The following is a 17,312-nucleotide window of genomic DNA, read 5'->3' as shown; positions in this document are numbered from 1 at the left end:
ATTAATTGTGAACAATTTAGTGAATTTTGCATTGCAATGGAAGTTTCTGGCCTCGTATTCCCCCCTCGGCATTAGTTAGAAATCTAATCTTCCAAGACAATAAAATGAATCGCAAAGTAAACCCCTTCCTTTTCAAACTAATTAGTTCAACTTGTCTTCCTTGAATGCATTGAAAAGGACTTCTTTAAATCACATAATTTTTTGTGACAACATAAACAGTAATCTGCATGCCTGTGTCAGGCAATGACTAGAAGCAGGTGCCCTTGTCATTCCTTTTCTTTTGCTTTGTAGCTTGAAACCTCAGCGGAGTTGGAAGGGGCATTTTGTGGAATTATTTCTATTAACTCTGTTAGTTAAAAGTATACAAAAGAATACATAAGCTCAAACGTTAGATTGGTCCGTGGGAGCGGGCTGAACAAAATGCACGATACAATGTATGAATCTTCTTTAGTTACAGAAAGTCCTGCCTTAAACCAACGAGTATATGGTGGAGATCCACGCTATCAAGAAGTCCTGGCTACACAACTGGACCCACGATCTCGCCCAGGGGGTGTCTCTCTAGATGCAGTAACTTGTTGAATATCTCCAATATCAGGACACCTCACTTTTAAAATCCCTACAACTGAATCTTAATCTCGAAGAGTGCTGGGGACCTTCTAGCTCTGATCTGTTCTGCTGTAATTACGGTCATTGATATATGCATGTTTATTGTTCCTATTTCTACTTTTTCATCTCACCCCCACTCCTCCCTCAGAGCCTTACACCTCTGAAGTGAGCTTCTGGTGATGGGGGCACATTGTAAATGGCCCGTGTGTGCATTGAATGTAGAATATGTATGTTTGTTGTATATGCCAAATCATGGATAGGAAACATTAAACTAAACATCTCTGTGGCTTTCATCGCCTGTTTTCTCTGCATGCTGCCCTGCTGTAGGTGTTCATAGTGGCTACAATCAATGTCTTCAACAGGTCATGCACGGGCTTCTTACGGATGCCAAGGAATTTACTGCAAGGTGCGTCACATCCCACCATTTATACACCCCTCTGTAGACAAGTGCTGAGAAATGCCACAAACAGGTTAGGCTCCATCTTCAGGATTGCATAAATACCTGCTGCTCTTTCACACTGATGCTCACTCCACCTTTCTTTCCTAGTATGGCAGTTACACATGTGTGGCACAAAAGAGATGTTAGTGTGGTGACTCTTCTCATTCGCATCTCACACATGCAGGCATGCTGTTTCTTCACATGATGAAATGACATGTGTTTGATTTCTCTTCCTTTACATAATTGGGCTTTAAGTCTCTATGGATATGGTTATGGGTAATTAGATGAAATTAACTACAGCAGTTCCAGCAGAGGCAGGGCGATGCAGGCCAAAGGTTTTGATGTCATCATATTCAATGGCTCAATGCAAGGGATTCATGCCGGAAAAACGAATCTCACTGCGGGTTGCCTCCACATACTGAACAGCTGGACTGTCACTAACTAGCAGAATAGGGCTGCGAGCGGTAAGAGCAGTGCTATTAAATCCAAGCGCAGATTTACGAAGATACCACCATAGGCAAGTTAACAAACCCTACCGATTGTAGAACCCACCCAACTTGAAATGGTGGCAGCCTTAATTGTACACAAAGCCGGGATCCACTGTGGAATTAGCTTGATCTTTCCTCAACGGCAAACTGGAATCATAATGTGATTCTCTTCCAGCGCTCTCCCACATCAAGCAACACTTCCTTTTGAAAGTGCTAAAGAAACACCACTGTGATAATGGTCTAACCAATATTGTTGATGGAGAGGTTACCTCTAGCAGGTATAGCCCCGGGTCGGGGTCAGGAGGTGACTAAGCTGAGCTGAGTGCACTAACCCACCGTCTGCCAATGCCAACCTGGTAGAACCCTGTTTCTCCTCCACCATTGGAATTGTACAACATCTTCTTCCTGGGGCACAGGAAGTCAGATATCAACAGAGGTCGGTGTGGGTAACCTTTGCTTTCATCCACATGACTGGGAATATTGACACCACTACAGTGGGGATAAGAAAAGGTGGGAAGGTTTCAAAGGTATGGACTGTTGAGGGGCTAGAGAAGGTTCTATAAGCTCTCCTCCAATGATGGCAGAAGGACATGCACCTGGTCACATGCCACGCTTGCAACCTTGCTGCTTGATCCTCACTGTCCTATGTGGTAACTGCACTGTTACTGCCAACTGCTGATAAGAAAAGGTAGCGTCCACTCCACAGATGCTATTTTAAATTGTCCTTCTTGAGTCAGGAGCCATAGGAAGGAGGCAGTTTACAATCTCCAAATTGGCAAATCGATAGGGCACCTGACTTGGGGACAGGATAGGACCCTTAGCATTGCTGTGGGACCCCTACCCAATATCAATATTGCTACTGTGCACAGCCTTCTTCCTGTGTTCTTGCAAGTGAAAGGAGATACTTCACCACCAGCCCATGCAAGAGTAACCCCCTGAGGTGTGGCTGTGTAAAGAGCAAGGAGCTCCAATGCAACCACCCCTAGTTTACAGGCCCAGAGAGTGGTATCGGGAAGGTAGTCCTTCTCGCTCATGCTCTGACATGTCTGTTCGGGGCTTATACATGGGAACCCCTCTCTGCCGTGCTTCTTTCTCCCAGCGTGCTTCTTCCTGTGTGGCCAGCAGGAACTCAGAATCTGGGATTCTGGTATTAACTTCTGGCACAGTACAATATAAATAATCAAGCGATCCAAACGTTACTCTGCAGTTTATGACAATAGTGCAAACAAATTTAAAATCCAGAATCCTCTGTATTTTGTTACAGTGTAATACAATGCCTATGCTTATGTTTACGGGGGCCTAAATAAAGTGTAGCATGTTGCATGCAGGTTGCAAGAGGGTGCCTAGTGAGATGAAAACGCAAAAAACAAAAAGGTACTCAGACTACTTTTCAGGTATTAGGTTCATCTACAAGGTATTAATATTGATAGCATGTTTTCTTTTTTTGTATTCAACTTCGAGCAGCACCATTAAAAAAAATACAGGTTGGAGAAGATGTTCCCTGTGTTCATTTTCTGTGACTTTGTCTAAAAGAGGAAAATCAGGGTTGAATTCTGCCATTCTTTCAAAATGGATCTCACTGGTCGAAGTGAGCGGGAGCAGTTGGTAGCCCCGCTCCTCTACTTTTTTTTAATTAAGTTTTACTGTTACTGGACTTTTATTTTGAAAATAAACCGTTCCATAATGGTTTTGTTTTAAAATAAAAGTGTAGGAAGAAGTTGAAACTTGCACTTTCAGTGCACTACACCGACCTTCCCTTAAACAGCAGTGTTTGGGGGATTGTATTGTGTGTGGGAGGGATGTGTGGGAGGGACGTGGTGATGGGGTTTGTGGAAAGTGTGTGCAGGCCACCAGGAAACATAGCTCCACTACTTCTTTCCGTACAGTTCGACCACTGGTCACTCTTCGGATAAATAAAGACCACTATCTTAAAATAACTCACAATAATTGACCTTTATTGACCAGTCACTAAAGCGCTAGAGGAAGCATGCATTTTTTTCCTTTTCGGCACCTAGCGAGAGACTACATTTTAGGACTAGCCTGGGAGTCCAAGCACGAGAACAATGGATGTCAGTTGAAACGTAGACGTGAAAGCAGCCACAAGGTACACAGAAGCATGCGTCGTTTACCACAGTATATATGGGGCCTCTACATGTGCGAGTACATTATTCAAAGGTTGATTTCCACAAAGTGTTATATCTAAGAAGCAAGGAAGAGCCGATATTTTGAGCAGGATGCAGTAATGTTAGGCTTGTTTACCGTTTTATTCTGCATCTTTTATATTTGTGCATCTGTCTTGTGTAAGAAAAGATTCAACGTACCTTTTTTTAAAACTATAACGCAACACTGTATTTTCACGGTACACGGCTGAGAAATTCACAAAATTCACATTCTCCTTTTTCTTTTTGCATACAAAAGTCTTTAAACAATCACGCAACGTGAAATTGATCAAACCTGATGTAACTGCAACAAAGGAGTTAAATACTTGTTGTGATCAACTGCAGCATTGAAGACACTATCAGTACAAAAACGCAAATTAAAAGTATGAAGTGGGTATGGACTCATGTCATCTGCCTCGTGTCTTTTCTTAAATTATAGAAAAGGATATATCATGGATGAGCACGTCACATTCTCCATCCACAAAAACCAAAGAACGATATTTTGGCATCGCTGCAGTAGTCGAATTGGGCAGGATTGGTTGGGAACCGTGCTCCACTACTTTTTTTAAGCTTTACTGTTGTTATACTTTTATTTTAAAAAGAAACCGTTCCGGAATGTGTAGGAAGCAGATGAAATTTGCACTCCAGTGCAGTGCTCTCAACGCCCCCTTTAACATCAGGTGCATTTGTTTGGCGGTTTGTATTGTGTGTGGGAGGGGGCGTGGTGACAGGTGTTGTGGGGAGCTCGGCAGCCCAGAAGGGAACATCGATCCACGCCTTGTTTTCATACACTTCGACCACTGCTTCGCTGTTTTGATGACAGCCGTTTTGGCGCAGATCCCTTGTTGGCACGTCCTGTTGGCACAGGGATCTATCAGCTCCGGCCAAAGAGACATATACTCCCCGTATATTTAACAGAAACTCTCTTCTCTTCAAGGCAAGGCGATTAACCACACGACCGAATGAAGCTCACTGTTTTAATATGCACACCTTTAATATTTACCTTGCATCCATACATATATGTATGATGGCAGGTTAAGTATGAAAGTTGAGCCCGTCCCGTTTGGTCATGTGGCTAATTGGGTGTACTTTGAAAACTGGTGACCGGGATTCAAATGCCACGCGGCTGTACATTTTCTTTTTAAATATATCACAATTATGCGCCCATTTGGCACGAGGGCGATTTGGGCACAGCTGCTAAATCTCACAACCTGCCCCTAATTCATCCTTGTGCCGAAATGAGTAGCGGTGAGTTGGCTGTGCCGAAAGTGGCTCTGTGACCACAGTGGTGCGCCAATAGGCTCTCTCCAAAGCAGGGCACTGCATTGTCCATCCACAAAAACATATGGCTTGTATGTTCCACGTTCAATAATCAGTGTTAAAGGAATGGTTCAGTCAAAATTTTTTATTGCCCCTACGGGTCGGCCATGTGTTTTTAAGCCTAAATCGCTCGATTTTTACCCGAGTTTTCGTCCATTAAACGCACGCGCAAACAGGCACCAGGGAGCTGTCATTTTGTGATAATCCTATCATTTCCCTCATCGCCCTGGCTGACCTGCTTTTGCGGCACTAAATCATATCCCCCGCCCCTGAGCCTGTCATCAGCAGACGCGTACCGCCCATTTCACATCGCCAAAGCACGTCTCGTGTCAACATTTGCTGCGCTTCAGCTAATGACGTGTCGCCATGGAAATGGCAGGACGCCTCTTTCCTCAATAAGTATAAACAGACCGTTTCACAACACACAGCAGCAGTTTTCGATTCCATTCCTCTCTCTGTGTTACTTTGAGTATTCTGTGACTCGTTTCTGTGCTCTGGTCAGCTACCTTCGTTGCTTGTAGCCCGTGGGGACAGACCCCAGTACCACCGCTATCAATTATTTTAGTTTGTGCAACACACAATGGATACAATAATGCCCTACATGTACGAGCCCGAGTATACCGAGGAGGAACTACTGGAAAGGGAAACACGCAAAACCGATGGGTCTTCGGACAGCAGTTGGCAGGACAAATCAACGGATGAAGACACTGGACCTAGTCGCATGGACGGTGTTTCCACCTGGTACACATGCAATCGGTGCGAGCTAATGCCGACCGAGGAGGAGAACTGCTGCTGCTGTGAAAACTCGGGATGCGTGGCCTACATTTCAGAAGGCGAGCCACGACCGCAATGCATCAGCGAGCTGCCAGACTTCAGGGCAGCCTGCCTCACACGGTCCGTGTTGAGGATAATGATGGTGCTTATGCACAAACTTCACGCAACTGTTCGTCCTCGTAATCCGAGTAACGAGTAAGTATACTCTGCTTGTGATGCCACTGCTATTTCATGGTCTTCTACTATATCCAAAATTACATATACATATCATTGTAACGCATGAAAGTCGTTCAATAGTGTGCAGTGTCTAGATAGCATTTGCCCGAGCAGAATGCCATTAGTTACAAGAATTGTCATTGACAACAAACGTTTATTAAAATGATCTTGGTCATTTAAAAACAGTGTGTTTCATTCCTTTTCACAGGTGGTACAGGCTGGTGGCCTATCGTTCCTTAACATGGTGGCTTCACGGGAGGCTTGGACAACGCGTTCGAAGAGTGATACCCGCCTGTGCCATTCGTGCCATAAGAGAAACATTCCCGAGTGACAGCGGTCAGTACAGGGGATTTTCTCTCGCTGTGCTGCAACCTGAACTGTACAATGTGTAAACTTTTGTATTATTGTGTCATCAAAATAAGCTACAAAATAAAACACCACATATATTTTAACAACGGTTGTTTCGATTTTTTAAATCAATCAAGTGTGTCTCCAATCAAGGATGGACGTCAGACACCTGTGCTCGGAATGGGTGAAGTTCAGGTCGCTGTGAAGCGGGGTGGTCACTATCTAAGCTAACCAAATATATTATCAATAATGCATGCACTAAATAACACTTTTGCGCAGAGACACAATGGAAAAGACACAATTGCAAAATAATGAAGTAACTCTTTAGACGCTTTTATACCGGAATGAAGAATTAATGAATGGATGCATGAATAAATGAATGAATGAAGAGCTTTGAAAAGGTTTGTGGGATTGTCCTTGTAGCGGGCACATGGGCATGCAGGTCCACATTCCACACGCATGTAGACAAAAAGTCGTTTCTCATTGTGTACCAACCTCGATTTATTTAGTTAGTTTTCGCATTGATTTTAGAGCCGAACATACTCCATTGCACTATACTTGAAAGCAAATAGTTTCAGCTCGGCCGTAATAAATAAAATGAATAATATTAATAAAGATCGGCTGCCGAGACTAATTATACATTTTATGTTTTCAAAATAGGTACATACTCCCGTTTTGCCCCTGCCACCAGTTTCAGACACCGGCAGACGGTTTCTTCAGCCGCCAGCTGCAGCTTAATGTAAACAACTGCACCATTCTGATGATCTTAGGGGACGATCGCCAAAGGCCCATATGCCCTTACGCGGTACGAGCGGCTAGAAGCAACATATCAACCTTTACGCTGGCCTAGTGCCTACTTGATGGAACAGCCTTGCGGTTCAACGTGCGACAAAAGTGCCTCTTTGAACGAAAACCAACACCCTGTGTACCATAAAGGAACAGCACGTGACTCACGATAAAATTTTAAGGATTTGCAGATAGAGATAAAAGAAAATAAATGACTTTCGGAGTTCATATGTCAATTGCTGAATATTCTATAAACATTTAATGTCAAATAAATGTACTTTACCAAATTTACTGTGTTGCTGTTTGATTTTAAAGTACAGTTTCATATTCCGAATTGTGGCGCGCCGTGTTGTGAGCTGATCTGTGTTGGTTTCCGGGTTCTGTGTGAAGTCGCGTAGAAGACAACTGGGCGCGTTTGCCTACGCAGCACAGTAACGTCACGGAGAGAGGCGGGGAATATGAATGTTTTGATAATGTCAGGCTCAGGGGTGGGGGATATGATTTAGTGCCGCAAAAGCAGGTCAGCCAGGGCAATGGGGTAAATGATAGGATTATCACAAAATGGCAGCTCCCTGGTGCCTGTTTTCGCGTGCGTTTAAAGGTACATAGGACATTTTTCTAAAATCGAGCGATTTAGGCTTAAAAACACATGGCCGACCCGTAGGGGCAATAAAAATTTTGACCAAACCATTCCTTTAAGCAGCATGGGTGGAAAGCACCTACTGCACCCGGTATAAAGCGAGCAACACAAGTAGGAGCATCAGTTGTGGCTTTGCTGCTGCATAACCTGTTTCTCTATCCATCATAAGCAGCTATTTGTGCCACATTTCTAGTACTGCTATCATCTGCTCGAGCCCCTCATATCACATGCCAGATATGTATATGTAAGTGTCGTGCAACATGTGCCAGTTGCTCTGCCTGTTGGTGTTGACCACGCCTATCTGGAGATAGCAGAAACATATCCCCCACATAGTTATTTCATATTTATTTGTTTATGTATGTGTGTTGTTGTGTTTGGTTTGTGAATGAATGAGTGCATGGTGCAAGAGATGGTGTTTGATGTGTCTGAATCCTGTGAGAGGTCTATGAATAAGTTTACTCTCCATGAAATTTCAATTTATTAACTATTTAAAATATATATTTCTAAAGGTTACCATACCGAAAAGAAGATGAAAACTACTGTTTAAAAACACCTGTAGTTGAATTATGAGCTCTCACTGCCCCTAATCACATTTGATGTGGAACCGTGATTGATTGGCACAATAGATATTACATTTATGGTATATACTTATTGGGGTGGGACCACGGCTGATTTTCATATGGTCTTTCCCCTTTTGTAATGGCTTGGCAGACAAAGAACGATGGTCTGGAGGGTTGCCCAGAGCAATGCCAGAAGTTAAGATGAATTCTAAAACTTCCAACTATCACCTCTTTTGTTTTGCTTGGTACATACTTATTACATATGTGAGACAGGCATGGTATTAAGAGAGAAACAGATGCAAAAGTAACAGTTTTAAAACCTTTTTTTATAAACTTTGTTGGTTTGATGGAATGCCTAACTGGCCTCATCTCTAAAGGGGTGGTTCCCTCAACTGATGCTTTTAAGGGCCGTCGATGTCTGTAAGTCCAAAACCAAAGTTCATAAGTGTCCAAACCAATTCTTGCCCTCACTCTTACACCAGATGTGATAGGGGGTCTTCTTAAAGGAAAAATGGTGGTTAAACAGGAAATGTAAACCACTTCTAGTTTCAGGTAGTCTTACCAATAGGTGTCGTTCTGCCAGTTCCAAATAGTTCAACTCAAAAGGGTTGCCCTTGGCACCTTCCACATACGGTTCTTGACCTAAGTCAATAGAGTTTACAATTTCTCTGGGTCTCTTGGGGTTCCTGTCCCCAAGCTTCGATCCTTCCAGTTCTAAATAAAAAGACGCAGTTCCTGTCAGGTCTCTCAGGGTTCCCTTCCTCAAGGTTTAGGCCTCTCTTCACAAAGTTCAACAATGTCTCTGGTGTGCCTCTCGGGGTTCCCTTCCCGAAGCTTAGGCCTTTTTTCTTCAAAGTCAACAATATCTTTTGTGGGCCTCTCGGGTTTCCTTCTGGAAGCTTAGGCCTATTTTCTTCAAAGTCAACAATATCTTTTGTGGGCCTCTCAGGGTTCCCTTCCCCAAGCCTAGTCCCCTCTTTGTCAAACTCAACAATGGGCCTCATTAGGACCCAGGCGGACTTCGCGGTGCTAAATGCACCGCGAAGCATGGCGGAAAGCCGCCGATAGCGCCATGGGGGTTGGCGGATTTACCGCCCCATTCCGACCTCGGCGGAGCGGTAAATCCCCAATCCCCATTCTGCCCTTCCCCATTCCCATTTTTGCCCCATAGGGTATAATGGGAGTGGGGAAGGAGTTAATTACGCCACCGTAAAATACGGTGGCGTAATTAACAACGAGGTCCCGTAGCGCCATGGTTTTCTCCGCCTGGTAAAACCAGGCGGAAAAGGCCGCCATGGCGCTACGGGAACTCGTAGTATGGCGGAGAGGTACGCCATGCACTACGCTGGCGTAACACCCTCTCCGCCAGGGTCCTAATGAGGCCCAATGTCTTTTGTGGGCCTTTGAGGGTACCCTTCTCTACCCATCCCCCTTCCCCAATCCTAGGCCCCTCTGGTTACACACAAAAGTTCACCTTGTCAAGATGCACCATTTTAACACAAAGTTCTTTCCATGAGATAGTGTCAGAGACTTTTCAGGCACCTTTTCTTCTTTGTGCTCTTTTCCACTCAGGCTTTGTTTCTCTTTCCCCTTCTTTCACCTTTCTTTCCTTCTATGGTGCACACCTGCACCCTTCTCTCTTCTTTGCTGTGCCTCTTGCGCACTCCTCTTGACTTTATCGTGCCCCTGGCACATTCTGCTCTTTGGTCGTGCACCCTTGCACCTTTCTTTCTTTGTATTGTGCCTCTTGCACTTGTTCTTTTCAACCTTAGGGTCTTTAATACCCCCTTGTCCTGCGTTCGGGTTGCTCACACCCTTTCCTTTACATTCTCTCACTTTGTAATTCACTTTCTCAATCTGTCGGGTCGCTCACACCCTTTTTCCTGTTTCGGGTCGCTCGCACACTCGCTTTGCTTTTTTGAATTAGTTTTCAATCTTTTACTTATTTTCACTCTGTGGGGTCGCTCGCACCCCCTTTCCTGCTTTGGGTTGATTGGACCCTCACTTTACTGTCTTTTGCTTTGCGCCCCTTGCACACTCTGCTTTTTCCTTGCTTTTTTTTCCTTTCCGCTTACCGCAGGTGGTGAAGGTGGGGGAGAAGGGAGAGCAGCAAGAGGAGGATTGGAACATATGAGTCAATTGACAAAGGAGTTGGAGATGGAAGAATATGTGTAGTTACTGTTGTGTGATTTCTCTAAAGCAGGAGACCATCCAGGAAAAGATGCAAGATACTATCTAATGGCCAGGTACTCACACTGTTTACAAGCAGTTGCATTATATCCGGTGGTGCTCAGGCTTTTTACTAAGTACTGGTATCACATGCTAGATACTCACTCCGTTAAGCATAAAATAGAAGTTTGTATTTGGGGTTCTATTCTAGGGAAATCGATATAAAAAAAGATGCAAAGCAAAACATTAGGTTTGGTAACGAACATGTGAGCTTCAGCCTGCGCACATCATCGGAAAAATGACACGTGTGAGGAACTGTGCGATGTTAGAAGCCCATCTACACTCAGAATATATGTCCTAAGTAGCTGAGCTGACAAGGCCTGAGATAAATGCTTACAGTAGCATAACGTATCCAGCAACATTTATTAAAATGGAAAAACAATCCAATTTGGGATAAATAGCACAACAGTTTATAGGAAAATGGAAATCCGAACAGGGCCTTCTGTCTGTTTCCTTTTACAGAACTGAAAATCAGCTTTGTTTGTAGAAACATACAAAGATATGTCTTTGATAGGAGTGTGATTGCAAAGAAATGTTATGTTACGCTGTTTAAAGTGACAATTGCAACATGGAAAAAAATGACGCTTAAAGACTGCAAAGGTAAATAAAGCCAGCAACATGACCTGGACAGCGAATTGCATTCCCTCCCCCAGCCAAAGCAACAGCAAAAGGAAATGAGGATGGCCTGCTTTTCCATGAGAAAAGTGTGAATACTGGCTTTCTCACCATGAAAACCTTATGAATTTGCCTGGAGTTGGTTCTCAGGATATAGAAAATAAAACAAACACTTCCCCTTTGCAGCATGCAGCTGCTACAAGGCCTAGACAAATGCTTTATAAGTACATTGAATTCATTCTGAGCAGACATCAGCAGTGTTCTCCTCTCAAGTAATAAAATCCCCTATCAGCCATAAGAAGGAAACGTTGCACCTTTGGAGACTGAATATCTGGCACAAGGGATAGGCAGATGCTTGAATCATTCTTGGAGGCGGGACTGGGTCACAAAATTCCCTGCCAGCTCTGTACATCAGAGCACATTGCAACATGACAATCAGCATTGTGAGAAACCAGAAGGTGTCTCACTAACTAGTCCCCAGCGATCTTGCATCCAAGTGGCCAGGACACATTCATCACTTTTGGATTCAGTTCCTGGGGGTGGACCAGTGCAGGAGGATCACCTGGGTGAGGGGTCTTCGGGAGTGGGACACTGGATGGCGAAACGTGGTATCCCCTTCCCTGTAACACCTTTAGCCCATCCTACGAGGTAGGATATTTAGGAACTCAAATCCCCCCCTTCACAACAGGAACACTTTCTCATGGACAGCTTGCGATGAGAGAAGACAGACTAACACCCGAGCCGTATAGTATACCTGACATATCCCAATACAATGGTCAGCCAGGGTCAGGCAATTACTGACCATCACACACACCTGACTTCCATTACATTTCCCCACACAGATAAAAGGCAGAGCACAAGAGCACATTCTGAGCAAGGCAAAACACACGAGGAAGCAGCAGTTCCAAGATGGCAGTTTAATACGAGGCAAAAGACGTCAAAACAGAAGGGGATCGCAAGGAGGAAAGTTCCCTTGATCTTTCAAAGAAGAACTGTTACTTTCATGAACCTTCAAGAATAGAAACCATGAGATCAGGAAGAAAGACTGAAGAATTCTGCATTGTGTTTCGTGGTACCCGGGGCCCTCCCGCGTTGATAGTCGAGGTGGGGAGAATTGCTTGCCAATGTGGTACTGTCCTTGGCTCCTACAACAGCGCCAATGAGGTCAGAACAGCCGGTGAGTTGGGGAAACTGATGCCAGACTGATCTGGGTTGAAGACAAGGTTGCAAGTGGCAACATTGTATGGTGAACGCTGAAGCAGACAGAGAATGAAACGCATGTGATAACCAACGTGAGTAAAAGTTAACAACAGATGAGTGATTGAACTTTGAATCCGACAGACGGTGCCATTGACAAAGTGGTCCAGCACACGTGGGAGCTCATTCGAAAGTCTCTGCAGGATAGCCAACTGAGAGTTAAGAAAGATTGGCAAAAGAACTGTACATCGAAGTGGTTCTCTAACAGGTCCAGCAAAATCTTGTGCACACTCAAAATTCTTTGGTGTTGATATTTTCAAGCAAGTTGATGACAACATAAATACAGTTGATCCGAGATTGAAGGAAGGAGATCAATTGAAAGCTTTTGGAATAAAGCAAGTTGTGTTAAAGTGAATTAGAGTTGGACCAAGCCCGGCGAAGGGAGACTGATTGAACATTGTGTTGAAGTGGATATGAGCCCAGCAGAGGGGGATCTGGGGTGAACAGAAAGTCACCTGAGACACCGAGAGCATTGAATAGAAGTGGATCTGAGCCCTGCAGAGGGGATCAGAGGTGGACAGGAATACACCCAAACAGTTGAACATTGTGTTGAAAGGGGATCTGAGCCCGGATGAGGGGGATCCGAGGTGAATAGTGAATTACCTGAGAAATTGAGTACGTGTGAAATCCTAAAATAAGAGACTTGGAAAGGCAGAGACTAGAGCACAGAAGGCACTGATGGTAATGTTTGAACTGCACCCTCATGATAGAGAAGCCAGAGACTGTGCTAAGCTGGAGTATACCACCTTGTCCTATGCTGAAAACGTGCGGAAGGGAGGCCAACAGCCTGAACATTCTGACATATCAGTTCTTGAACACTTCTTTCTTTTTGCTTAACATTGTTTCCAACATAATTTGTATTTAGAGGTAAGGGTTGGCAATAGGTTTTTTAGTATAGGCCCTTTTATTTTAACAAGACTCTACTAGGACTGTGTTATTATTATTTGATGGTCATAGCTTGCTCCCATCTATAGATTTGTGATTAGATAGGTGTTGTGTAACCCTTTTTGAAGGTCAATAAACACCTTTGAACTGTGGTCACTTGGGTCTGTCTTTCAATTGATACCATAACTTACAACATTCACAGGAGTCATAAATCCCCCAGCCCTGAGCTCAATGGAACTAACAGTATATGACACCATATCTTCTGTTACAATGCAAAGGGACTGGAGATGCCATTTTATATTGTGTATTAATGAGCAGCCTTCATCCAACACTGTCAACTCAAATTCTTCCAAATCCACCGGCCACAACAGGTCAAAAAGAGACGATCTGTGGAAACAGCTCAGAGAACAACCTTCGCTCTCATCCAATATATACAACCGGAACAAGCGCGACTAGGATAACGTCGGGTCAAATTGTATGACCCCATTGTTAACCTCGTGGAATACAAGAGGATTCACACATTTGTTTCATCCCGGACCAGCGGCAGATTTAAGAAGCCCAATAATTTGCCTGCAAGAAACTTGGCTCCGTGATTCGCCTGTCTGTGATGGATATTCCGTGGCCCTAAATGCTGCGGGGAAAAATCAATTTGGCAGACCATTTTCAGGGCTACTCACGCTATTAAAAAACACATTCGAGTGGGCTTTGATCAACAGTTCAAACCCAAACTTGTTCGTGCAAGCCATAACCCTAGAATCAACATGTGAAGCCCACTTTAAAAAGAAAAAACATCTTCTGATAATAAACACTTACTGGAACCCCGCAATGATTTCAGAACTTGAGTACTTATCATCAATCATGGCGCAAATTAATGCCAGTTTTGTGCAGTTCGACGACCCTTTCGTCCTGATCTGCGGAGACCTTAACTATTCTTGGTTCAACCAAGACAAAACACACATCTCTCGGAATCAGTCCAAAAATCTTTCTGACCCTGCCGATCGCGGTCATAAATGGGAATATGAATTAAGTTTGCGACATTGCACAATGCTGAACGGCTGTACCACAGGCGACATTCCAGCAGCCGACACCTGGCATAGGGGTCAACTAAGAAAAACCTTAGACTACATCTGGGTGTCTGATAGTCTACACCAACATATTTCCATGCTGACCATAATAAAATTGGACAAGAGCGATCATGATGTCTTGAGGGTATTTTGGGAGCTGAAAAACAAAACTACCCAGCCAAGATACAAAACATCCCTAACTACAAATACTGCGCAAAACCGACTAAAGATAAACAGCCGTCAGATTGACATCCTGACCGCTGACTTTTGTCACGATAATAAGCAGGGCAACGCGAATAACTACGTGCCGTTGCTGTTGCAATTTTCTTCATGTTCAAATAGGCACAACATCAAAGTGACTAAAAATAAACATTCTTTCAGCGAAGAACTATCTGAAGCCAAGAAGTCGCTAAAAAAGGACATTCGGCGGTTGAAGAAACTAGCTGATGGAAATGCACAAGAACAAATTGCAAAGAGACGATCACGTTATCGAAACTGGCTAAAGTCATTTAACTGCATTCGTGACCAAGACCAAGCAGAACAAATGCTGCGTGTAATAACACAAAAAGATAGCAAAAATATATGGGAACTAATTAACAACGGCCATTTAAGACATATGTTTGCATTATCCAATGGTGTGTCTGCATCCTGTTGGGTAAAACACTACACGTCTGTATTTACATCTTTGGACGCTGTGGAAATTGGACCATCGCTGTCGGAAAGCCGCACTTGGCATAAAACTGAATCTGAAGAAGATATCGAAATCGCTATTAGAAAGCTCAAGAATTCAAGGGCGGCGGGCCCAGACAGCATATCAAACCTAATGCTAAAAGCTAATAGCAAACAATGGGCAACTTTCATTAAAACACTATTCGATCGAATAGCAGCAACACAAACTCTTCCGGCCTCATGGACCTCAGCAGTAATTGTCCCAGTGTTCAAAAAAGGCAACCGCGAAGATCCAGCAAACTACCGTCCTATCGCATTGCTTGACACTATGGGCAAAATATTTGCCACATTCTTACAAAAAAAACTCGCTAGATGGGCTGACGAAGCAAATCTGATCGATGAAAGGCAAACTAGCTTCACAAAAGGAGTGGGAGTGGAATTAAACCTACTGCTTCTCAATCTGGTAAAGTTGGACGCCCTGAACCGCAAGAAAAGGTTGTTTCTTGCATTTGTTGACCTCAAACAGGCCTTCGACACCATTAATCGACAACTGTTATGGTCAAAACTCAATGCCTGGGACTGCCCACCACAACTACTGTCGCCCTTATTGGCACTTCATTCGAACACTACCATCCGTGTGCGCACAAATGCAGAGGGAGACTTAACGGACGAAATTGTAACAACAAATGGTGTGAAACAGGGCTGCCCGCTAGCCGCATTTCTATTCAAATTGTTCAGCTCAGATCTTCCAGCAGCTTTGTCCGAAACAAGGTCGTTTCCACCGAAGGCGAATGGCAAACAGCTTAGCTGGTTATTCTATGCCGACGACATAGTCTTACTTGATTCCACCGAAATTGGCCTACAAAGACTTCTGACATCCTTACAAGTCTATGTAAATCAAAATCATCTGGCAATAAATGTTATGAAATCAAAAATTATTGTCTTCGGCCAAAATATGCAGGCCAAGAAGCCAGTCTTCACCTGGAAAGTTAATAATGAAGCGCTAGAAAAAACCGCTGCAATTCGTTACCTTGGAGTGCTGTTCAACACCTCTATCAGCGAACAGAGTTGGACCCTTGATGTTCCATCCCGAATTAAGATTCTCGCTCAACAAGGATCAAAACTGCATGCTAAGTATGGAAAATGTACTCTGCATCCATTAATAATCTTCTACATGCAAAAGGTATCTCCGGCAGTAACGTTTGGAAGCGAGGCAGGATGGAACATAAAAGCGGAATTTTGGACTCAAATCGAGGGGTTCTTTTGGCGAAAAGTTTTGAAATTACTCCGATGTCTCTCAATAGTTGCAATCAGATATGAATTGGGCCTCGATTCGCTATATAATTCAGTGGTCTGGAAGTCGCTCTCAGCACTGCGGAAAATGCATCTATCAGCACCAGAAAAAGCATATGAGATCCTATCTGAACAGTCAAACGATCCATCAGCAGCCCTATTAAACAAATGGGAAGCAAAACTGAAGTCAATCCTACTCGACGCTAACATCAACATAGAATTGTTGTTGTCGACTCCGCAGATAGCGAAAAAAAATGTCATCAATGGAATTGGATAACAAACATGAATAAACGAAATGCTCTTACTTCATCACTAGATCTGGGAGTCTCATCAAAGAAGCTCGGAGATCTGCCAAGATATCTTGAGAAATTCCCCTCTAGATACCATAGAAATCAATTTCTAAGATTACGTTTAAATCTCTATAAAACTCGTGAGGTGCTGATGCAAAGGAAAGATCCGTCTACACCGAGTAATATCTGCCGGTTTTGTATGAAAGATGTGGAAACGAGCATACATTTGATAACGGGGTGCCCAGCAATCGCTGCTCAATGCTCCTTGCATTTGGAACGTTTTGCACCAAAAAACGGAAATATGCAGGATTGGTGGAGTTATTTAATTTCAGGGACAAACACCCAACTAACCTGTGCCACCATCAACTTTATGGATTCAATTATTCCTAACCTTGACGTGTTATAAGCCATTAAGAGCTGTAATCAGTATTTTCTCGTGTGTCTGTCTGCTTACACCCCTCCGCTCGTTCCTATCATCTTACTTTGAACCTTCATCTTACTTTGAATCTGTCACTTCATTTGTAAGGATTACATTATGTAAACATTGGAAAGTATGACAAAAAAGTCTGTTTTTTTTTACAAAACTAATGTCAATAAAAAAAAAAAATTGTGTAAAGTGGAAAAAACATCCTTTTGAATTTTGCATTAGCAATCAGATTATTGCTTCTAACTCT

Source organism: Ambystoma mexicanum, chromosome 11 (genome assembly GCF_040938575.1).
Source record: "Ambystoma mexicanum isolate Mex_15411 chromosome 11, UKY_AmexF1_1, whole genome shotgun sequence".
Lineage (NCBI taxonomy): Eukaryota > Metazoa > Chordata > Amphibia > Caudata > Ambystomatidae > Ambystoma > Ambystoma mexicanum.
This window is presented reverse-complemented; position numbering follows the sequence as displayed.